Source organism: Cryptomeria japonica, chromosome 5, assembly GCF_030272615.1.
Source record: "Cryptomeria japonica chromosome 5, Sugi_1.0, whole genome shotgun sequence".
NCBI classification, from domain to species: domain Eukaryota; kingdom Viridiplantae; phylum Streptophyta; class Pinopsida; order Cupressales; family Cupressaceae; genus Cryptomeria; species Cryptomeria japonica.
Window position 1 is genome coordinate 741,918,484 of NC_081409.1, and position 26,602 is coordinate 741,945,085.

The window sequence follows — 26,602 nt, forward strand, 5'->3', positions numbered from 1 at the left end:
TTCTGCTTTTATGGAAAGAGTTAATGAAATTGTTTTGGGTATACAATATTGTGGAGGATCCTTAAGTGAAGATGAAATTTTTTCTAAAGTTTAAGAGAATTGCCACTGGCATATAAAATAAAAGTAACTGCTATAAGTAGATTGAGAACAATGCCTAATGCATCAGTATCTAGAGACACTTTGGTTGGAAAACTTTTAGCCTTTGCACTTGAGGAATTTAGTCCTGTTGCTACAATTAAGACAAATTTAGCTTTCAAGGCATCATCATCTACAACATCATCATCATCATCTGATAAATCTAATTGGAAAGCCTTTTATGCTAGAGAACTTGAAGAAATTACAAAAGAGAATGAAGGACTAGAAGAGCTTGAAGCACTATTTGCAAATAAAATGCCTAAAGGTCTAGTTGGAAGTAAGTATGAAGTTAAAGCACCATTTAAATGCTTTAACTACATTAAAATTGGTCATATGGCATCTAGGTGTCCTGATAGACATGCAAGATTCAAAGAAGAAGCTAAAAGAACATATAAGCCCAACCCTGAATATCAGAGATACAGATTTAAGAAAAATAGAGACAAATCTTGTTACTATGCTGATGAAGGAGTTGCTGATGATTCTGATGAGGAACCGAAAGACAATGGATGGGTTTTTATTGCTATAATAGAAGATCAACTAATACCCACTGTTCAACTGGTAGAGCTGGCCTTGGTAACTAAAATAAAAGATAAGGATGAATGGATCATTGATTCTGGATGTTCACATCATATGACTAGTGATAAGAGTAAATTCTTAACTTTTTAGGAATACAATGGAGTTATAGTAAGGTTTGAAGATGACAAAGCTTGTTTTATCAAAGGAAAAGGAACTATATCTTTTTATGGTAAACACAATACTGATACTGTTTACTATGTTGAAGGTTTGAAGCATAATCTTTTGAGTGTTGGTCAATTAGTTGAAAAAGGATTTCAGTTACAATTCAAGAATGGTAAATGCAAAATCATGAACAAAATTGGTCTAGAAATTGCAACCGATAATCAGACTAGAGGTAATATCTTTCATTTGAATAACAATGAGAAGACATGCTTAATTGCACATATTGATGAAAGTTGGTTATGGTATAAGAGACTGTGTCATGTAAATTTTGATTGCATTGTGAAAATCAGTACAACTAAGGCACTAAGGGATTTACCTAAGATTGTTAAACCTCACAATCTGGTATGTAAGGAATGTCAATTTGGAAACCAAGTTAGAGCATCTTTTAAGAGTGTTCTAGAAAAACCCAATAATTTTCTGGACTTAATTCATACTAATTTATGTGGTCCAGCAAGAACTAGAAGTTTACAAGGAGATATATATTTTATGTTAATCATTGATGATTATTCTAGAATGTATTGGGTTACTTTTCTCAGGGATAAATAAGAAGCTTTTGGGAGATTCAAACTATTCAAGGTAATGGTAGAGAATGAAACCGACAAGAAAATCAAATGTTTAAGATCAGATCAAGGAGGTAAATTCACATCTAAGGAATTTAATACATTTTTTGAAGTAAATAGAATCAGACTTGACAATTATCGGCACCTCAGACATCCCAACAGAATGAAGTTGTAGAAAGGAAGAATAGAACTATTTTGGATGCAGCTAGAAGCATGATATCAGAAGAAAACCTACCTCATGTATATTGGAGAGAAGCAGTCAATACAGTTGTTTATACATTCAAAAGATTTCAAATCAAAGATGAAACCGGTAAGACACCTCATGAAATATGGTTTGGTAATACTCCTACTCTTAAATATTTCAGAATATTTGGAAGTAAATTCTATATTAGGAGAGATGATTATATTGGCAAATTTGATCCTATAATTGATGAAGGAATATTTCTTGGTTATTCATCTAAGAGAAAGGCATATAGATGTTTCAATAAAAGATTACATAAAATCATTGAAAGTGCAAATGTAAAGATTGATGAATAGTTTAGAAGGTCCATGGACTCTGAACTGGCAGTTGAGATAATCACAAATGAACCCACAATGAGTACACCAGTACAGAACGTTGATCCAGTCACATCGACATCATCTTAGAATTCCATAGTGACTGAAGAACAACAAGTGAACACACCCAGGTAAGTAAGATTGAATCATTTTAAAAGTCGGATAATTGGGAATAAGTATCAAGGAGTTATGACTAGAGGAAGATTGGCAAATGAATAGGTATGTCTAGTTTTTCAAATTGAACTAGCAACTATTAATGAGGCATGTGAAGATAAATATTGGATTAAGGCTATGAAAGATGAATTTGAACAAATTGAAAAGAATAACACATGGACATTAGTTCCCTAGCCTATAAACAAAAATGTAATTAGAACTAAATGGGTATTCAGAAATAAACTTAATGAAGATGGTAAGGTAGTCAGAAACAAAGCAAGATTAGTGTGTAAGGGATATTCACAGAAAGAAGGAATTGATTATAATGAAACCTTTGGACCGGTAGCTAGAATTGAGGCAGTCAGATTATTCTTAGCTTTTGCAACACACAAGAACTATAAAGTATATCAAATGGATGTTAAATGTGCATTTCTGAATGCTGATCTTGAAGAGAAAGTTTACATTGAACAACCTGATGGATTTTCTTTGACAAATGAGAGAGATGGTTTGCAGGTTAACCAAAGATTTATATGGATTTTAACAAGCTCCAAGAGCTTGGTATGCTAGATTGAACAAATATCTTTTGAAGCTTTGTTACACTAAAGGTAATACTGACATCAACTTATATTTCAAAGTGACTAATGATGATATCTTGGTTATTGAATTTTTTTTTGATGACATTATTTTTGGAGGAGAAGATGGATTATGTAAAGACTTTTCTAATAAGATGCATGAACTAATTTGAAATGTGTATGATTGGGGAGATAAAATTCTTTTTGGGATTACAAATTTCACAAACTGATAAAGCTATATTCCTATGTCAATCAAAGTACTTGAAGAAATTACTAAAGAAATTTGATATGGAAAACTCTGAACTGGTAAGCACACCTATGACTACAACTGATAAACTATCATTTAAAGATGAATTAGCACCTGTCAATCTGACAAGGTACAAGTCTATGATAGGAGGTTTACTATATTTGACACAAACAAGACACGATATTATGAATGCAATGTGTATTATTTCAAGATTTCAGAGTAATCCTAAAGAAAATCATGAATCAACAGTAAAAAGGATTTTTCGATACTTACAAGGCACAACAAATCTTGGTTTATGGTATCCTAGAGATGAAAATTTTGATTTATGTGCATACACAGATGCAAATTGGGCAAGAAATGTAGATGACAGAAAAAGTACCACCAGCGGAGCATTTTTTCTTGGTAGCAGACTAATTTCATGGTTGTGCAAGAAACAAAGTTGTACATCACTATCAATAGCAGAATCAGAATATGTTGCAGCAGCAACTAGTTGTACCTAGGTATTATGGATTAAGAAAATGTTGAAGGATATAAAGGTAAAATGCAAAGAACCTATAATCATTTACTGTGATAATATAAAAACAATTGATATATCTAAGAATTCGGTAAACATGTTTCTATCAAATTGAATTTTCTAAAAGAGAATGTTGAAGCAAAAGAAGTGAAATTGGTTTATGTGAATACAAAAGAGTAGATTGTAGATATTCTTACTAAGCCTTTGCCTAATGAAACTTTTGAATATCTCAGGAAGTAGCTTAGTGTTATACCCCCACTAGTAGAGACTTAGATAGTTGAAGCTTGGCATCAAACTGACAGAATTAATAGAGAAATATTTTTCCCAACTTTGATGAAGGAGAGCTACTTCTCAGGGGGAGTAGATTGAATAAATTTCTTTATAACAATTGGTATTTGTATTTCATTTTGTATTGCTTTGGCATTTGAAGTCAAAGGGGGAGAGATATATATGGAAAAACAAATTATCTTTTGGGGAAAGATTATTCATTGGGGGAGAGATTGTTACTCTCTGTATCTATATTTTGATTTATGGTTAATGATCTCTTTGGGAGATTACAGGTTTTTGGTTTTTGGCATTTCTGCTTTGGCACTTAGATGGTTTTTCCATCTTGTGTTGCCATCAATGCCAAAGGGGGGTATTGTTGGTATTTTGGATATTTTGGTATGGTTTTGTCATTGATGTCAACACCTGTCAACACTTATCAACACTTGGAGATTCTTGGTTATGTTCACTGGCATGTTCAATGACTTATGCACAGTCACTGGTATCTAGTTCACCAACACTGAGGATGATCTGTTATCATTTGGAGATAACTTGGTTATGTCGAAGACATTGTTTGGACACTTGATTTTGATGATTTGGTTATTGGTCTAATCAAGTTTGCATATTTGTTGTTACCGATAAATAGGTCTAGGTTATGGACCGACAAGCATTATTCATTCTAGACCAGCATGTCATATTATCATGATGATCTGTTATTATTGTAAATGCATTGAGCCAACATGTTGCATCACATATTGTTCATTTGTAATTGATTTCATTGTAATATCTTTAGTGAGTCGACCTACTTATTTGGTCTTAGGTTTTGGTATATATCTAAGATCTCATTTGTGAGATTAAATGTAATTGAGGGAAGAGTGAAAAGGGATTGTGATTCAGTATATGGGAATATAAGAAGAGCTATTCACACAGACATCTTTCAAGGAAGGTTAAAGAAGGCAATCAAAGCTTAATTGGTACTAAATCCAACACATGAAGATGCTATCTTATACAGTACATTATCATTGGATCTAACCATCCAATTGTAGTCAGCGCGAGTCCCATTTTGTGATTAAGCAGTGAGCTCTAGGTAGTTGGCCTTTCTGCATGTGCAGGCCCCATTTGTACACACATACTATCTGTAGTAGTATCATCTAATTGTGGGTAAGGTTTCCTACCGTGGTTTGTCCCCTTATAGGGTTTCCAAGTACAAACATTGGTGTTATGTGTTGTGGATGTTATTTGTCTTTTTGTTGCATGCATTAAACTTTACCGGTACTACAATTTAATGTTAAACTATCTATTGAAATTAAGTTTGGTTTACCAATATTATGCACTAAGTTTGGTTAAGTCATAATTGGGATGAAATTAATTAACAACTGATTCAGACCCCCCCTCTCAATTACCTCTGGGTCCTAACAGGAGTGTTAACTAGAAGAAGAATTAGAGTAAATTCTTGCATGATCTCCACTATTGAGCCTAAAACTACTAAGGAAGCATTTGGAGATGGTCATTGGGTCAAAGATATGGAGGAGGAGCTTGAACAAATTAAGAATAATAATACATGGACCCTAGTACCCAGACCAGTGAATAAAAATATGATAGGTACTGAGTGGGTATTTAGGAACAAGTTGAATGAAGATGGTGTTGTAGTCTACAACAAAGCTAGATTGGTTTGCAAAGGTTATGCACAAGAAGAAGGAGAAGATTATGGTGAGACTTTTGCGCCAGTGGCAAGATTGAAAGGTGTCAAAACTTTACTTGCATTTGCAACACATAAGGGATTCAATGTATATCAGATGGATGTGAAGTCAGCATTTTTGAATAGAATATTGGAAGAAGAAGTATACATTGATCAACCAGATGGTTAAGCTTTGATTGATAGAAAATACATGGTATGCAAATTGCACAAGGCATTATATGGATTAAATCAAGAACTAAGAGCATGGTATAAAAGGCTTCATTAACACCTGATAAAGATAGGTTTTTAGAGAACCACTGAAGATAGCAACATATATCTCAAATCTGAAGGAGATAAGATTCTTGTTAGTGAAGTGTTTGTAGATAATATCATATTTGGAGGTAATAATGACATGAGAAATGACTTTGCAAATGAAATGAAAAGTGAGTTTGAAATGTCTCTAGAGGGAGAGATAAAAATTTCATAGGCTTGCAAATACAACAAATGAAGAGTGGTATTTTCATCACATAGTCTAACTATGTGAAAGAGGTATTAAAGACATTTGGTATGAGTGACTATAAATGAGTTGGGACACCAATGGTTCAGGTTATAAATTGTCTAAGGAAGATGAAGCCACATTTGTTGATGAAAAGGAGTACAAGTCAATGACTGGAAAATTGCACTATGTTGTTCACATACGACGAGATATAGCTCATGCAGTTGGTCTAGTTGCTAGATTTCAGAAGAATCCAAAGGAAACAAATTTGATAGAAACCAAGAGGATATTAAGGTATTTGAAAGGTATTGTTGACTATCGATTATGGCATCCATGTATGAAGGCAACTTTGACTTGAAGGTGTATATAGATGCAGACTGGGCAGGTAATGTTGATGATAGGAAAAGCACAATCGGTGGAGAATTCTTTCTTGGAGGAAGACTTGTTTCATGGAGTAGGAAGAAGCAGAGTTGTATATCAAAGTGTACTACTGAAGCTGAGCATGTTGCAACTTATATGAATTGTACCCAGGCTATCTGGATGAGGCACATTTTGGAAGGTTTCAAGATGAAGTTTTCAGAACCTGTAAAGATCTTATGTGATAATACCAATTTCATAAATATTTCCAAGAACATTATTTTGCATGCATGAACCAAGCATATTGAATTAAAGTATCATTTCTCGAGGGAAAAAGTGTAGAGTAAAGATGTGATCTTGGAACATGTTTCTACCAAGGAGCAACTTGAAGATATCGTTACTAAACCTCTACCTAAGACTACTTTTGAGTATCTTAGAATTTAGCTAGGGGTTGTACCCCTTCATGAGGTCAATTAAGCATGATGTAGAGTACATCAGTCCCAGAGATACTTGCAAAATTTTACAGTAGGATTGATGTTGAAGTGGAGTTATTCCACACGGGGAGCATCAAGTTGCAGGTTGTTGATGTTGAACAATGAAGTTTGACATTGCATGTTTTACTTTCACTTTGGCATTGTTGTTAAAGGTGGAGAAGAACTATGTGATTATGGGGAGAAGAATTGTATGATTGTTAGACAAAAGATCTACAACCAGCTACAAGTTGAAGACAAGGAGAATACATGGTAAAATGTAAACCAGGATTCCTATTCACAATCACAACAATCAATGGTATTGATATTGTATTGTTATCAATGCCAAAGGGGGAGATCGTTGGCATTTGCATGAAGATTGTATTAATGAAATGCTATGTTGTCATTGATGCCAATTAACTAGTAATGATATTGTTATAATGTTATCTTGTAATCGATACAAAGAGCTAGTGAAGGGAACTATAACTGGTAGGTGAGTTTGTGGAGTGAACTGGTATTGGTTAGTATTGAAGGGTTGAATTGGTAAACCCTACCTGTTTATTTCATAAACCCTAACCAATTAAGTTTGGTGAATTGGTTGTATTGGTTTATGATCTGATGATAAGTGGTAATGATTATGACACGTATGCATGTTCTATGAAGAGAGTTTCAAAGTGTTTTTGGCACATTGAGATAACGATTTTTATCTTGGGAATGAGAAAGTATATTGCATGTAATGCAAAGAACATGATGAGCTACTGAGTTCGATGAAGTGGTGATCAAGGAGAGGTTGAGGCTTTCTTGAATGATGTGTAGAGATTGTTATGTAATCCAATGATCATACTTGAATAGACTTGTTTGTAATCTATATGAGAGAATTAGATTTTTATTGTGTTACCAACCTATTTATTTGTTTATAAGGTTGATGAGTTGTTTTGTTTCAGAGTAGGAAATTTTTTACTTGAGTGTTTGGTTGCCGAACTGGATGATGTATATGCAGTTTGTGTAAAATAAAATAGGAGCATGAAAAGGATCTGAGCAAGCAAGTGTAGTGCAATTGAAACAGATCAACAAACCCTTGTTGTTTTCTAACAATTATAGCAGTTGAAATCTCCTAACCAAGTAAGCCCTAACAAGCTTAGTGTTATTCAAATCCTCTAACCAGGTGGTCAATTAGCTTGGATTTAAAATCCTCTACTGAGGTTACTCCTCACATGGTATTTCTTCTAACAAGGCATTATAGTCAATCCATTAACCGGGTGGTCTCTAACATGATCTGTTCTTAACATGAATTTTTGTAAAAGCTTTAACATGCTTGGGTCCTAACAGGGCGAACTTAAGAAGACTTCAGATAGTTATCTTGTGAGTCTCATCTCACTGTGGTTTTTTCCCATTTGGGTTTCCACGTCAAAAATATTGTGTCAAGTGGTGAATGTTTTTGTGGTTATGTTTTCTATGGTTGACTTGCTTAACTGCTTAATCCACTTTGATAAGTTGTGATAACCGACAACAATCTGAAATGAGGTTTTACTTATGTCAGTAAAGTATCTAGATGTTTGTGTGTTTCAAGTTATTTACTATTAATCTTTTGTAATAGTCAACCGATTAAACTTGAGAGTGATATTGTATTTATAGTTCAATGGTTTAACTTGTTTGTTTAGAGTTTTCTTTGAAAGGTTTATTCTGAGATTGGTGAAAGTTATTATCAAGTTTTTTATCTACTTATTCACACCCCCACTCTCAATAGTTGACTGGATGTTTGTTCTTTCATCATACCATCAAAATATTCCATCCATCCCCAACACATTACATAATCCATAAACTGTGCACTTCATATAGAAATGGAAAGTACTCAAATCAATTGGCTCCTCCACATTGTTAGGAATTGGAATCAGAGACTGGGTACCAGACCTAGGCATGTATCAAGGAATTGCATGCTTCTTCAGAATATTATCATGATTCTCATAATATTTCTTTTCTCTATAGTCTATATCCATGCAAGTTGCACCGGATATCTGGAAAGCTTCAACAAAACTGACACTATTGATGGTAACTAGGGAAGATTTATCATTTTTTAGAATTACCCTAGTTATAGGGCAATATGCCTTTGCCAACTCTCTATCCAGGTCCACCTCCATGTATACATTAGGCACAACTAGTTTAGCCATGTTCAAGTCCCAAGGATTAGACATGGGCACTCCCTTTACCTTTTTATTCCAAAAGTATGAAAATAGATAAGCGCTAGAAATATCAGGGCTCTTCGGGTTTCTACATTGGTTGCATGTGTCTTTTGACACATACTCATTCATGAACAACCCATTAGATGTCCCTGGCAGAAATTCAATAAATTCTTTTGAATACTTCATCTCTCTGGTTGATTTCCTCCCTGATGCGTGAGAACAACTTTTAATCGTTGCTCTACTCATTTTCTTAAAGAACACAACTTCAAATTCTGAACAATTATAGTTATACCAGATAACTTGACACCTTCACAATCCTAGGGCCTACAACTTATAGTTGTAGAGAGAAAGATACCACTCACACTGTCAACACTCAAACCAAGGCTCATAAATCATTGTGAGTGTGCAAAATCCTTAACACAATCCTCCCTTTATAATTTTTTGGTGTTGAAAGAACTGGACATCATCTTAGCCATTAATGCTCATGCATTCGGCCATTAAAAATTTAAAACTCCAAACTAGGCTACTAGCCATAAAAATAATAATGTCATAATGAGTTGTATGCAAAATTTAGAAATTATCTTAGAATGAAATTTGACATTAGTATTTACTCAGCAAAAGGCGCCAAAACAATCCACATGTCAATTCCTCATTTGTCCCAACCCTTTTTTTTGAAACACCTTAGAAGTCCCTGTCAAGTCATTAAAACATGGGACACATAGTCGTCAACCCTCTTCCCGAAAGACTGCCCATTAGAAAATCTCATGACCTAGAAACAAGCCCTTATGACTCTATCTCTAGATCGCAAGCTGAAAATGCTAAGCCCTCATAACCTCGAGAGCCAGTGAATGAGTACAACTAAACCTCCACTCGCCAATTCTTGACCTCAAAATATTAAGTTCTCCTCACCGCAGCGACCTGGAGATAGTGGTAACTTTAACCCTTGTTGTGTACTCACCAACATAAAATTGTTTATCTCTAAACCGCTAGCACTTCACTCAAAAGGTTGCAGCTTGATCACAGAATAGATGATCTCGGTGGACATGTTCTTTTATTGTATACACATGCATACAGATCCAAGTGGTGTTATCTACCACAGTAACTTATCTATATGTAAAGAAATAAATTTTTACTCTTTTACACTTTTCTATAAATTTTGCTTTTCCACCTCAAGGAGATAGTTTTCCATTTCCCATCCAGCATTTATTGACCAATATGACATAGGATAGTGAGGAAAATTCAAAAAAGATAATAAATTACTATATTCTAGGAAATATTTCATTAGACACCCTCTCGACATAATATGAAGAATAACACTCATCTAAATAGTCTTTGACAAGTTTGCATCTTTCATTGCTTGTTCAAGCCCAGCCTTGATTGTATTTCCACTGTTACCAATCAGTGCCATTTTATGGTTATGCTCTTCATATTCTGCGGTATACTTAACATGAAGACATTCTTCCTTTGACTTTCATCTCACTAGTAGTGTTTCCTTTTCATCTATTATTTGTTTATGTTTTTCTATGGTGTCAAGCTTTAGCTGCAACTTCTCTCTTTTAGTTTTCTAGCTACAAATCTTACACCTACATTATGTTTTTTGTTCATCATTGTTTGGGACTCTTGAGTAGTTTCCTGATTGGCAATGTATGTTCTATCAGATAATTGTCAATCCTAGCCCTATCTGCTATCCTAGTCTTCCCTAGAGGAACTTCTTGAGTGTATCCTCTCAACAACTTATCCAATCGACAACGTATGTTTATCAAAGAACTGTCAATTTTTCCTTGAAGACATAAACGTGCATTCATGATACAAACACACTTACATACTTCACAAATGCACCTAGCACCAACGCAGAGGTGCCTTAACATTTTTTCTTCCTGCTTGACATTTTTTTGATCTACCTAACATGCATTTATTACACTACCTAACATGCATTTATGACAACAATTAATGCACCAAAGTACAAGGAGGTTTTGCGGTACTTATCGACTCTCATGCATCTATTGGCCTCTGATATCGATGAACGCGATCGAATCTATGCACCAATGCCATTGTTGTTGAAAATTGACTGCTCTTTGCTCTCTCTACACTCTGATCTCTTGGATGTGTTGATGACAATGAGGATGTTTTCCCTCATAGTCTATCTTATAGACTACCCTAGCCCTAGTCTCCTGGGTCAGTCTTCTTTCTCCCATGACTCTGTCACTCTATCCAATCCGGTCATTCCATTCTACTCTTTCTTTCTAATCGAGAGATTGTCTGTGATCTTTTCAAATATTTTCATCCAATCTCTCGAGGGGGCATATCATTCCCATCTTGGGGCAATTTTGTATCAGTTCATCTTATCTTCTTTGAAACAACCTAACAAGAAGCATTATCTCAAAGAGGGGCAAAATGTAGACACCTAAAATTGTCTTGTCTAATTAATTAATTATCTTTATTTATTTTATTAATTCATTTATCCTCTTCTAACCTTATTTCTTATTTAAATAAATACATTTATTTATTTAAATTATCCTTTTTCCTAAATTAAATAAATATTTTATTTATTTAATTGATCCCACTTCTTCTATTAATTAAATAAATCTTTATTTATTTAATTAATTCATTAGCCTTTTCTACCTATGACACGTGTCATTCATCTATTAATTCCTACCCTACCTACCGTCTCATTATTTTCTTATTTCCTCTACCTACCCTCTAATCTTAGCTGAGCATTTATCTTTTACACCTCTTAATCTTATCCCTCTATTTCTTATAGTATCTTCTATATAAGGAGATGCTTCCTTCATTATCAACCCTAATCATTCTATTCAAATACTATTCTAATCAATTTTGAATTTTCACATGTGATCAAGCCTACTTCCAACCACATTTTCGTTGTTTGTTTAGCTCTTGTGCACACATAAAATATGAGAGAAAATATATCAAGAAAGGTCAATGGAGATAGGAAGAATAGAGATCCAAACCCTATTGGACATGTGATGGTATAATCTTTGTGATTTCATTTTTTTAGGTAATCTTCATATGTTATGGTGAATCTTTGTTGTTGTTAGACTAGGATTTTTTGGTTGAATTCATTTAGTCTTTCAATATTGTTATTCCATTTTTACCATAAACAAGTAGTATTGAGAAGGAGCTGGAAGAGTTGTCACAAGTTAAAGTATATACCTACCTGGCTAACATAAGTCATAACCTACAAAAGGTAAATCTTTCAGCATAAAATTAAAAGGAATGAGATAGAAATCAAGTAGAAAACATCAGCGTACAATTACATCAATCATATTAAATGAAATTGTACATAAGATAAGAGATCTCAGAAGGTAAAAAGTATTGAATTTATTAATAAAAGGTATTTGTACAACATTTTTGTACGTGGTTTAAATATTTTATTCTTAGTAAATAGTTACAATGAGTTTTAATACAAAGTAGACAAGAAAGAACCTTGTTTTAGGTTACAATTCTCAACCTAAACAACAAAAAACTAATTAAAAAAGGAAGCCTAATGTTGTGCTTTATAGTGTGCAAAAACTTGCTACAAGAAAGGAACATGTGCTTCAGAAAGAAAACAAGTTTCATATTACTTTCTTGGTCAAATATTATTGGGTCTTCAACTAATGCATCCTTACTTTGAAGGCCTCAAAAGTACTCCAAAATGATGGTTACATGAAGTAGAGTTGGTTCATTGAAATTATCTATCAACCAAGGTTCCTTGAACAACTCCTAGATGCTTTGAATATACTTAATAAGAGTCAAATACCTTAAAAAATCCTCTCAACTATTTTAAAAAGCCTCCAACCTCCTACTAGATGCTCTCCATAAAATAATAGCACATGTGTTTTATGGTTTTCAAGTTGAAAAAACTCCTTTCGATAGAAACTATCCCTTGATGCATCTATTGTTAAAAAAAGATACTTGTATAGGTCAGAATATCCTTTAGAAATCATAAAAAAGATTTTGTGGTTATGGCTCAGACTAGTATTCTTCATGTTAATCTTATTGTTTTAATTCTTGGTCAAGGAAAACTATGTCTTACACTTGAATGTAGCCTGAAGGCTATCCTTTGAACTCAATTTTTTTCATCTTCATGAGTACATAGGTCACTATATTTCTAGTGTCATTGCTTTCTTATACCTCTATGCCTGTTATGGAAGGCTCTTCACATTATATATTTTCTTTTATCATTGAGTATACAATGTATCATTTCCTTATTAGTATAATGATATGACTATACACTACCTAGCTACTATGCATAATTTATTAAGACCATGAAAAGTTACATCTCAACATGATTTATCAAAGGGCCTTAACACTATCATTACTCTTGTGATTTTTTGTATTCTTACATTGATTCTAATCATAAGGGCATCTTCATATACTATCATTCGTTGAGTGCCATCTTCTTGGCTTGGAATTGAAAATCCTCGACAAGGTTTAACATTTTTGATAGCACATATATCTTGATTGGAGTGTTAACCCCTTTAAATTCATATGATGTAAACTACCATGAGTTGAATATCTTGTCTAAATTTCATTCATGGTGGTACAATTTCATGTGCAATCATACTTTGGTATTAATATAATATCCATTTTTGTATCTTCTCTCATCTCTATGTTGGGGGGCAAGAATTATTTTCAACATCTCTCCTTCTTAAGATTAAACTTTACCTTTGTGAATTCATGTGTTTTATAAGGATCTCTTATTGATTATGAAGGTGAATATCCCTACTAAGGATCCTATCCCTCTTATTGGAACAAGTATCCCTAATTAGGATATTATCCTTATAACTTGTACATATCCTTAATTTGTACCTATTTCTTTGTGATTAAAGTCTATAATTATTCATCAATTTTTTCTCCTTGTTGAGCTGTATATTTTATAATAAACCCTTCTATATTATGGATGTGTATATCTCTATTGGGATCGCATCCCTCTTCTAAAAAAATGAATCCCGAGAAGCTTTTCTTTATTTTAGAAGAGTGTTTCTATTTATGTTCTATCTTAGGAGGTTGTGTAATTATTCCCCTTGTCTCCATGCTTGGGGGTCATTGATCTTTCCTATTCTTTTTAAGGACCCACTTTTCCTTTGTTGAGTGTTGTTTTCTTATGATACAATGTTATTCCTTGTGAAGGTGTTTGTTTGATAAATGATTCTCCCTTATGTAAGAGGTGTGTATTATTGTGTACAACCTCTTCTTCACTTGTAAATGCATGTCTTTTATAAAAAAACCCTTCACTTTGAACTAAGAGTGTGTCATCCACCATCAAGAATCCCTTTTACCTAGTAGTAGGGGAAAGGTATGAATTCTTGTTATCCTTCCTGTCTTTTGGTCAATGATTTTACTTTTGTTCAAAAATCTCCTCTTGAAGGTAGATTTATTTTGAGAAAAGATATTTTCCTCCTTATATTCCTAAGCATTCCCTTTAAATTTGTTGCAATATAACTTTTTTACAACTATCCTTTCCTTGCTTATAAGAGTAATGCCTCTTTAGCTTGGATTGATGAATGTTCATATTTTTGCCAAAAAAAGATATCTCCTTGGTATTGAAGGTGTGCATTCTTGTTTCAATCTTCCTTAAAACATCAATTTAGAGCTTTATGTTGACATATTAAGGGGGCATTTCATATTTCCCTCTTTGTAATATATTTTGCATTTCTTATATGAGGTGTTCATTCTTGAAACCAGACCAACAATTTTTATATGAGATGTTAAATTTTTAATACCAAACATAGCCTTTTTATGTCTCATACAAGGTGTTTGTTCTTAAAATCAGACCAACATGTCTTATATCGGACGTTTCATGCTCAAAAATAGATTTATTTTGTTTGTATTTGATGTCTTATACAATCATTTCATGCTTGAAACCAAACCAACAAGTCTTATACAAGATTCTTAACTCATAAAACCAAATACTAACAATGCAGTAAAAGGAGCGGAACTCACATAACATAGCTTCCTAGACTATTATGACTCTTCCTCATACATGGATCACCTAGCATAACACAACTTGCTAGTCCATGGAATCAATGTCCCTTCTTTCTCTCCCATCGACCCATAGCCTAACACACTTCACTAGTGTTGGATAATGGTTTATTGTGCTTCCAATTGGTGTGTGTCATTGTTCTTTCTATAGGTCCACTTGATCTCTTGCAATAAAATGTCGACAATGATATTAGTGGTTGAGACATATTGATTATTGAGGTCTCTTCAGTTAGTCAACTTGGAACTTTGTGGTTTAATATTGTCATTTTTTTTGTTTATATTTGAGGTTACAAGTATGGATTGAGAGGATCCTATGCTTGGGGGCTTGATAATCCCTCAGTATTATCCTATCCCTAGTTTTTCTTTCTCTTAGATTCTCTAGCTTTTCATTTCTACTTTATCGAGAATATGACCATAAGATCATACTCTACTAAAGTGGGGACTAAATGTCACACTGTAAATTGTACACCTTTATTAGTGTGTTTAATTTCACACTCCTAACACTTATTTTAGTATTATTTCCCTCTCCTTTATGTGTTATAGGGAATTTATTGATTTAAACTAATATTATGGATCTTATTCCACTTTATTACATCATCACACTCTTATTTGGGCTCTTAATTATAGTTTTTCTCTTTATCATTTTATCTTGATTTATCCTTAATCTTACTCTAATAATAAATATCAAAGTATATTTTCTATACCTATGCATTATGGTTTGACCCACCGAGCTAGATTTGGCATTGCATTTCTATTGTCTTCCATCCCTAGATACTCTGAAAGAATTTGCTAACACTAGGTAGTAGAAATTCCCCCTAATTTTGCACTTTTGAGGTTTAGCGGTCCTATCTAACTCAAATCCTACTCCGTGCAAATATATATCAAATTCTAGTCATCCTACTGGTGATTTTTACTATGAAATCACTATATAATTTATCACTCTTAATGAATTTTTATAATTACATTTTATGCTAACATTATCATCAATTCAAGAGAAATTATTCTTCCGCAAGAGTAGATATGATTCAAGGAGTAACAAACTACACCAAGGTATCTCCCATTTATATTTCAATTATGATTTCATGATTTATTTTATGTGATTTATCATGTTACTGCATCAACACATGGAGGACTTATCTTATGAGAATTGTATCACCTATTGAAGAAACAGTTGTGTACATTAAATCATTTCAGCCTTGACCTCTAAAGGCAAGGTTTTCCAATTCAATTAAAGTTAAATTTATATTTCAATTAGGTTAATTCCAAATCTAAGGTTTTTTGTAATGAAACCCCTATCCACAACCCCCTTTCTTTCCTCTTGTATGCATGTGCAAGTACTCAACAGAGCCTAAAGACCTCAGGAAACATTCAGAGCTTTGAATAGACTTAAACTCAAAATATGGACCTAATTTTTAGGGACTAGGGCACTGGGTGCACCAATCCTAGTAGGACCAAGGCATTGGGGAACCCTGGTCCTCCGATTTTTGCATCAAATTTTATAGGTGGCTTTCAAACTGCATTTGATTTCAGATCTCCCAATAGTATCTCAACAGACCAAGGCATATTCAAATTCCCTATCCATTTTTATACTTGTGAAGTTTTTGCTTCATTACCAATCAAAATAATCAATCCAAGTTGTTAGTTCATGAATGTATAGATTTAACATTCAAATTACATCATTCCAATTACATTTTTTAACTCATACAAAAGGAAACAAGACTTGAATTAGGATATAAGCATCTCCCTAATAGAATTGAGGTTGGATCTATTAATTTTATCCTCATTTTAATGTGACGCATGTGAAAGTTAGGTTATTTCTGAGTTTACATAGCTAAGTTTATGAAAACCTAATTTTCCAACCATTATAATAATAAAATTCTAATATTCAAACTTAAAATATTAACTATATAACCACAACAATAATAAATAATGAAAGCATAAAGAATATCAAATATCTGAACAAGAGATTTGTGTGGAAAACCCATGTCGGGGAGAACCACACTAAAATCACAATTACAAAATGAGTACAATTTATTATAATGTTTCCTCTAAAACCCACTTCTCCTAAGAGGACTTATATAAATAAGGGTCACAACCTTAGGACAAGATATAAATGACTTGTAGAACTGAAATACACTATCTTGAGGAAGGATACAGAAAGCTACCAAGAGACTCGCTATCTTCTAACAAATAAAAAAATGGATGAATTGAAAGGGACAAGATCTCTTTATCATAAAATTATCCTTGAACCATTGTTTCAAGTGACCAAGATCATGACAAACATATATGACTTCAAACATTATGTTAGAACAATTTCATACATAAGATATTATCATCAAAGCTCTTATAAAATATTAATATCTATTGCTTGTCATTTTACAATCCCCTCATGCCTTCACTCATACATTTGTACTCCTTGATATACAAGATTAATCATTAAAACCCTTAACTAGATCAACCACAGATAGAAAAACCAATATTACATGAATTTAGCTACCTGGGCCTAAAATATTCATTCTTGCCCACCCCAAGAGATAGAGAGGACCCTAAGACATCACAACACATCATTTAAAAATTATATTAATGAACCAAACATGCTAACACATACTCTAAGTATAGCATCAAAAGAAACATGTAGATAAACATTAGAGCATGTTAACCAGTTAACCCAAAAATAGACCTCAAATGCCAATTAGACAAAGTGTATCTCTACACGACATGGTGATACTCAAAACACTAACCAAATTCATCTTGAAAATTAAACCAAGACCAAAGAATATGATCCAAGTATTATACATCACCACAATTAATCAAAAACCAAACGAGTTGACAACACAAAACACAAACTATCATAATTCCACTTGCTAGTCAAAACATCACTTGGAAGCTAATCTGGAACACTACACAAACCACAAAACTTGAATCCACATATCCAAAAGCCACCAACAATTCTTTAGACCTATTTTGATAGATAGACTTACTGTTAGAGACAACATCAACCAATTCTACCATCTAAGCAATAGAGGGCCTACAAATATGATATTGTAATATACATAAAATATAAACATTATATCTAGAACCATAACACTACTCTTCACATACTAGATAAATTGAATTCATTCTTCGATTGGGATATTAAAAAACTCTTTCCTACATAAATTTGGTTTCTTACATATTGAAACTTCCACTTCACCATCCTTACCAAAACACCTTAATATTTTCACCCAACCATTTGCAACACATAGTGACATTAATGACAACACAAGACAGGTTGAGATCAATGAGAAAACAACATTAAAACTCAATTTTGTAATGAGATGACTACCATAACTACCATAGTTGTAAAACCAAGATGACTACATTGTTTCGATCTAAGGATTTTTTGTCCTATTTAGAAGAGAACCAACAAAATTTACATATCATTATGAGATTATTCAATGTAGGCACAAGACGGATGAGGCTATGCTCTTAATTTGCATGCATATTTTAGATAGTCTCCAATTCCATTTTTTTCTTGCAATACTCATAAGACTATGTGCCTCAATTTTCTAGATGTTTTTTAGGTTATTAATGAGTTTGGCGCACTTAACTTGATTCTAATTTGACATCTTTGGTACCTAATTATTTCTCCTCCATTGAGGCCATCTTGGAGATATTCTAATCTATCAAATCACTTTTATAGGGTTATGGAAAGGACAAGACTAACCAAGAGTGTGTCTTTCTAATTCTATCAAAGCTTTGAGGTTCGTTTCTATTATTTTCTTCCTCAAATTTGCTCAAACACAAAATTGGTGACTTTCAAATGACTCATAGGACCTTAACAACTTCAAAACAACATCAACCAGCCTACACTAACTCAAAAACAACTTATCCTATTAAGTGCTCTACCTATCACCCATAAGAGCTCGCATGCCAACAATGGCCAAACAAAGAATCTTAGGGCCCTTAAAATCATTTGAGAGCACACTCTATAGCCTCTTGGCCTTATTAAAAAACTAAAAACATGATTCAAAATCCTAGAAACAAACTCAAAAATAAATTCCTAAGTGCCCTTCCAACACAAATGTATGCAAAATTTCATCTAGGATATGATGTTGATTACACAGATGTTCCATGACATGCTAGGAAGGGTAGGGGAATATTTGAAAACATTTTTAGATACCATGATACATAACCCCCTAGTAAGAGGGAAATTGTGGGTCAGAACCTTTCAATTTTTTTGAAAGGTTTGGATTTGGTCACAGGTGGTGTTGGTGATATGGCAGCTAAGGAGGCACACGTTGACATGTATTCTATCATCACGACATTGCTACTTAGGTTAATGAGATGAATTCTGATTGCATGGGGAGATATATGTTGTGTTCTCATACTACCACTATTTTTTATGAGACAAATCCATTTTATGAGCCATATATTCGTTATGAGCTACCATTGCCTACAAAGATCGCACGGTTATCGGAGGATCATCTATGCTAGATAAGATCCTATTTAGTGAGTGATCTTGTGGATTCTTATCAGGCTCTCTCTACATTACCTGTGATCACTACTTAGCAACTGCCTGAGTTCATTGGATGAGTACTTCAAAGATCCTCAACTAGTACCAGTCATGGTGGAGGAGATTCAGAGCCTTATAGTTCCAGGTAGGAGCATATTTTGATACCTCCTACAACTCTCGAGACTATAGTGCATCCTACACCACAGACTTCATGATTTCAGCGATGAGGTTTTTCATCTCTTCTTATGTATGACTTTATTGATCTAGATGTTGTTTTATTACACTCTTCAGAGATATCTAGCATCGGGCATGCATTCGAGGAGAGAAATAAGGTAAGATACGAGATTTTGATTTTCAATTAGTTGTACATATAAAGTTTCTAGGTATTCATTACCACTGGCATATTTTTTTAATTTTAAATATATATTATAGGAAATAATGATCGTCGCGAGATATGGAGATTTGCAGGCACCTAGTGATGCTATTGATCAGGATACACAGGGAAATTTATATTTAAATTTAAATTTAAATTGATGTGTCTTATTTTTTTCCTATTCATCAAGATCCACTATATATATAATTTTTTAACATGAAAATTATGTACACAATGTAGGCTCCTAGAGTAGGTGACGGATCAGATTAGGGATCGGGACAGGGCATGACATAGCTCATTATTGCTATATACATGCTCGGTTATTTTATTTTGGATATATCTGACATTTTTATTATGTATATCCTACATTTCTATTATACATGTGGACATTTCTATTATACATGTTGTGAACATTATATTTCTATTATGCACTTGATTTCTATTATACATGTAGTAGACATTTTGTTTGTAGCCTTATTTTAGACATTATACCTCGACATTTCATACATGTTACATGTTTATCTAGACATTTCATGTATTACATGTTTATAGACATTTCATGTGTTGTACATGTTTATTTAATGTGTTACAATGTGGTCTCACTCTGAATTAGGTGCACTCTCAATCTCCTAATTCATCAACACCTTTCCTTAATATTTATAATTTATTATTTAGTGAATAGTTTAGTCAAAAAGGGATGTCTTAAGGGGATGTCTTACGGGGATCATAATACATACTAAATTAGTATTCAATTTCTTTGAACTCGTTATTGAATTTGTCTACTTAGTTGTGTTACATGTTTATAGAAATTTCATAATTCTGAGTTACATGTTTATTTTATGTGTTACAATGTTCAAATTTCATGTGTTACATTTTAGTTAGATTGATATGCAAATCAATTCTTAAGGGGATTTCCAAAGCGCATGTTTGCAGGGGATGTATAACATGCAAAAGCATGTACATTTAATTGAAGAATACATAAAATCATAAATATAAAAACATTTCAACCTTGAGCATGCATAACAATATATGAAAACCATTGTTCACCATGTAAAAAAAAAAAAAACCAGATATGATCCAATATTAAAAAACCATCTCTAAGTTTTAATATGGTCCATATATATATATATATATATATATATATATCCCGTCCTAGTTCAAATAAAACTTGAGTTCAAATATAAAAGTATGAGCTACAAAAACAAGTTAGATAGCCTAATTTAGCTCTTGATACATATAGTCTAGATCCTCTCTATCTTTTATTATCTCAAAAAAAAATTCATGTTCTTCAAAAGGTAACCTCCACTTTTGGTTGTCGTGTCCTTTTTTTGGCAATGTCTCAAATTGCAGCTTTGTCGATATAACCAAGTCACTATAATGTAAAACTATTTTTCCAGTCATGTATTCAATAAATTGAACACCATTTTTGTCTATCTTAGTTTGTTGATAATAGATTCCCTCTATAATGACTGTCCATCACCATCTATAGTTACTTCTAGAAATTTGAATTTTTCTTTTGTGCATCTTACTAGATAATAATCTACACCTTCCACATTGTCAGGATCTGCAACCAGATCAAAAAAATCACCTACATGTATGTACATCCAAATGACACCATATAATTTTTAAAAAAAAGTAAGATGTAGATAAAATTTGAATATGTCACTACATGATCCAAATTAAAACTAAATAAAAGAACATGTATGCATACATGCACCTGTAATGACTAAATTAGAAACACGTTCATAATTAGCTAAATATATAGGATCATGAATGTCTATGTCATTTCCATCATCTTGATAAGGATTCATTTTGATTAACTCTTTCATATCCCATTATGAGACATATCCATTTGCAATTTCTCGCATTGACTCATTGGATTATCCTCAACATAGTCAGCATAAAAGCATGATTTTGCTCTTACTTGAATCAATGGAGGCTTGTGGTGTCCTGTAGTCATCACTTGATGTAAACTTCTAAAACCAACAATTGTTTGACAATTGTAAGGATTAGATCGATCAATATCTATTATAAATATAAAATAAAATTTGCAACTTTTAAGATCAACAACTTTAGGATAACAATGAAATGCAGAGCTGATGAAATTTTTGAAGAATTATTGAGAACAAAAATATTTTACCTTTCACTTCCCAAAAATGACATTTGTTGTATGGCATGTCCCGACTAGCAAAATGACTTCCACAACACTCAATAATTTTGTTTGAAATCTATATGTTATTACCTACATAAAAGAACTTAGAGATGTTGTTATGTGCACTTCTTTTTAAATGAAATTATATCAAGAAATAGATACAAACAAATTGAAAACAAAATTAACAGTACCTGCAAGTTCATGTTGGTGAATTGCACGCTTAACACATGCTCCTGCTTCATCGTGGAATCCTTTTCCATGTCCACTTTCAAACAAGTTCCACAGAAACTTAACATTGTATCTAGCATGTTGTGTGGATAGAAAATTAAAGGCTTATGCAGATTTAAATTATCCCGCTCCATAAAGTTGTATATCATCTACATGTACAATTGAACATTTAAAATAAAATATATCAAATTGAAATCAAATACAAATTTATATATAAATAAAAATGAATGGAAACTTATGTACTCACCTGCACAACCATCCGACCAAATCCAATGTTGTGAAACATTTATCCCGCAATTTGAAAGATCTTCCAAAAACATTGCAAAACAATGAGCTACATAGATCCTATCATGAACCTTATCATCATTGATATAGAAAAGAACCTCCTTGATGATAATACATTCATTTGGATCAGTATAGTTTTCTACCCCATCCACATCAAATCGTGCGTGTCTATAGGTCACTTGCACAAATATTACAACTATTAAGAATGATAATATTGAGCTTGAATCTATGATTGAAGGGAAAATGTATAGTTCTCAGAGAAATTTGCAATTGAAAGAATACAACCAGGTGGAAAACAATTTTTGAAATCACAAAATTATTTAGCTTGCCATCGTGCACCATGACAATGTTGGATATGTGGATAAACCATAGTATGAAATATGTTCATAAATTCAAGGTAGGGCAATTAACTCTCCTTCAATGCAATTTTTTTGGATTCATCTCCTGTCTTAGTTCGATATGTCTCATATTGAAATCTGTTCCACAAAACTAGCATTGAAACATCAATATTCTCAATTTATAATGGATTTTTTTGCAAATATCCACAATCAATGCATGTACGTTTTATACACTATACATTGAAGTCATCCAAATCTTCTATTTATTACATAAAATTAATTTCACAAATTGTGTTGTACTTCAAGGGATGATCATATCTAGATTAAGTACTGCCATAGATTTTTTATATGACTCTAAGTATAGATGAAAATCAACATGATTTCGACAACAACAAGTTTCATGTACCTTATTTATTTGTACAAAGAAAGGGCACAACCTCTCAAACATTCTCTGACATATTTTCATATCTAAAAATTCTTTCTTGAATTCTTCAAATAGTTCACTTTGTGTTGCATCTATAAAATGTTTAGGATGTGAAACCTTCATACTGGTATCTTCATCTTTCATCTGTATAGTGTCCCTTCTATTAGAAGAAACACGAGAGTGGTTGGTCCAATATTCAATGACCAGTCTTCTTACATCTTTTAAAATTCTATCTTTTTGAAGAAATCTACAAATATTTACCCAATTCATGTTTTCATCTAACATATTTCTCCTCCTAATATATCTTTGAATATTTTTTCTAGATATATGTAGTAATTTAGAAATTGTTCTAACTTGTCTTTTATGTGACAACCTCTTACTAGAAATCATAGTCATCAATGCTCTACATGCAACACTTTAATCAGCTCCTCGACTTGTGGTATCAATAAGGTTCAATGCATCTTACAAATTTTAAACTATTGTTTCTTTTACATGACCTTCTGATCTTTTCCTATTATCAACACCCAACAACTCCAAAACAAGAGTCATTTATCTTTACCTGAATAACTTTACAAATAATTGTGCTCTCCCGACCATAGATTTTTTTTTTAAATATTCCTCCCACATGTTTTTGCAATGCAATTTAATTTTTCTCTCAAGTACCATGTATTCAAATGAAATTTGATTGAAAAGAGAATGCTCATTCATCTCCATAAAATTTCTCATGATAGAAGAAAAATTCGTACCTTGACTAGTACCAATTTTTTCTGCTACTTCAGTTGCATCATCTTAAACATCAACATGATCTTTTTCAACATGAACAAGTTGCTCTTGATTACGTTTTGTATGACCTTTCATTGAATCATCCCTAATACGATCATATTTTTTTGCTCTATTTATTTTATTCCCCATTACACAAAGTATTGAAATTTTCTTTCCTAAAATCGCAAGTGAATACTCCTTAAGAAAAAAATTAACTCCTTTGGAAAAAATCACCTCCTCGAGAAAAAATCAACTTCCTGAAAAAATATTGAAATTGAAATAAGCTTTTTTTAAAAAAAAAAAAAATAGAAAAATCACCTCATTAATGTATATGAGGGAAAAAGGTTGTGAAGCGAGTGGTCGTTTGCCCACATGACCAACTGTAGAGGGTCCCACCGTTTGGGGGTCTCGGCCGAGGCTTCCTATGTGGCATCCCACATGGCAGCCTACTCAGCAAAACCGCCTCAATTTGCAGAACTTTCAAGTTCTACTCAGAATTTTTATTTTTTAAATAAACTAAAAATACCCTTTTTGAGAGCTCAAAGTGAGGAACGTTGACATATATTTTTTATAATTTTAGTAAGAATTAGTATATTAAAACTATAAAATACTACAAGTAGGTATATTAACATTCAAGAAGACTCTTATTCGGAAAAACAAAAAAAATATTAAATCATATCAGAAAAATTGAAAACTTATATATTACACTAGAGGAGAGAGTCCTCTTCAAGAATATATAATTTTTGGGGGGATTTCTATAGTTTTGATAGGGGAAATTTGGTGGGAGATGAAAACTGTCCATTTCAGGAAACTTCAACTTTGAATTGTTATAACGGTGAAAATATATATCGAAATCAGATTTTTAATTTTTTTTGCACTAGTTATGGATGTCATCTAAAATATATTTCAAAATCAGAGGAAAACAAGACTATTTACATATAGTTTTGTGGTGGGAGGTGAAACCCTTGATTTGTAGTATTTTTTAATAATTGAAAAATTGAATTTAATAATTAGAAAAACATATCAATTCTTGTTCCAATTTTTTTATAAAAATAATAGGCATAAACTTCATCCAATTTTACATATTTCATTAGTTTACATCATCTTCCAATACCAAATAGAAGTATCACTTTTGTGCGATTGAAGTTGAACTATTTTGCAGTTGTTAGCCTTTTCCTTTATAAAAGTGAGACACAAGTTTGTACTTTTACTTGTGAAGATTGGTATTTCATATTGCTTATATATTCTTAGGAGTTGTCATTGATGGCAACTCAGCGTACTGATCTGATCCGATATGGCGTTTTGGCTAACTAGATGTCTTGGATAAAGCATTTCTCGATTAAGACTATCAATGCAATTCAGTATAGACTTTTGTGATCATACTCATTTCCGATGAAGCAGGTTTTCATTTCGATGATCAGTGATTAGTTGGTTGGGAATATGAAGCAGATTATCATGACAATCCGCCTTCTAGTGTTGATTCCTATGCTTGATTGAAGGTCTAGTATCTGAAAGAGAAACAAAATAAAATATTTGTCATGTTTAGTGGTATAACGTGTGACCGAATTCTTAGATTTGACTCTGATGATTAGTGATGTGTCTGAGATGGTTGATAAAATCTATAGGAAGCATGTGATCATATAGTTTGGGTTCGAAATATGGTTCGGTAAAAGATCTAATCCGACTTACAGCTACACGTTTTAGTTTTTATGTTTGGTGGAGTCGACTTGTGGAAGATCATTTTTGCCAGTGTGGATATATAAGATCGACTGGGTTAGTATCTTTGTGTGCGATAATTATGTATGTAATTATTTTAGGAGTAATTGAGTGTAGTTTCACGTGCGCTTCCTATTTTTTTATGATCTAGTGAGCAGTTGTAGAGAAGAACAAAGAAGATCATTACATCAGTCATGGCAGATCACCTTGAGCCTAACCATAACTGATTTGTGGCATAGTTAGATGTTATTTTCCAGTTCATCAATCAGTTTAATCCTTTTGTAATCATCTATAAGGAAGTGAGCCTTCCTCCGGGGTTGTAGCCCTATTTTTTGTAATTGAGCAGTGAACTCCAGACAGTGTGCTTGAATGCAAGTGCATTCCCCTTTTGTAATATTATTTTGCTATGGGCCATAGTATAATAATATTGTGCATTCAAATCCCACTATTTTTTTTCCCTTTTAGGTTTCCACCTAAGCATATTGGTGTTATAGTTGCATGGTTATTTGTTTTGTATTGTTGCACTTTACTTTCCTTCTTATGCATCTGGTAGTTAAAGAATCAGAATAAAAATTTCAAATTTGCAGAACACTGATTCATCCCCCCCTCTCAATTTTCATTGATTCTAACATGGAAGACCTCTCAAACTATTGGATTTGATAGTTAGAGATCAACCTATAGAGAGGGTTCCTTTCCTTGCTACAATCACCATAACTAGACTACATACACCATATAACCAACATGTTAAACCATAATATACATAACTCAAAATTTCAAATATATTTTTTTAAAATGTTTTATAGCTAGCTTCAATATGCTTAATCTCATATTTAGAAGCAGCTAGACAAGTTGTCACAAATTAAACTCTATCCCTACCTATCTAACACAAGTAATAACCTACAAAATTGTAATCATTTTGCATAAA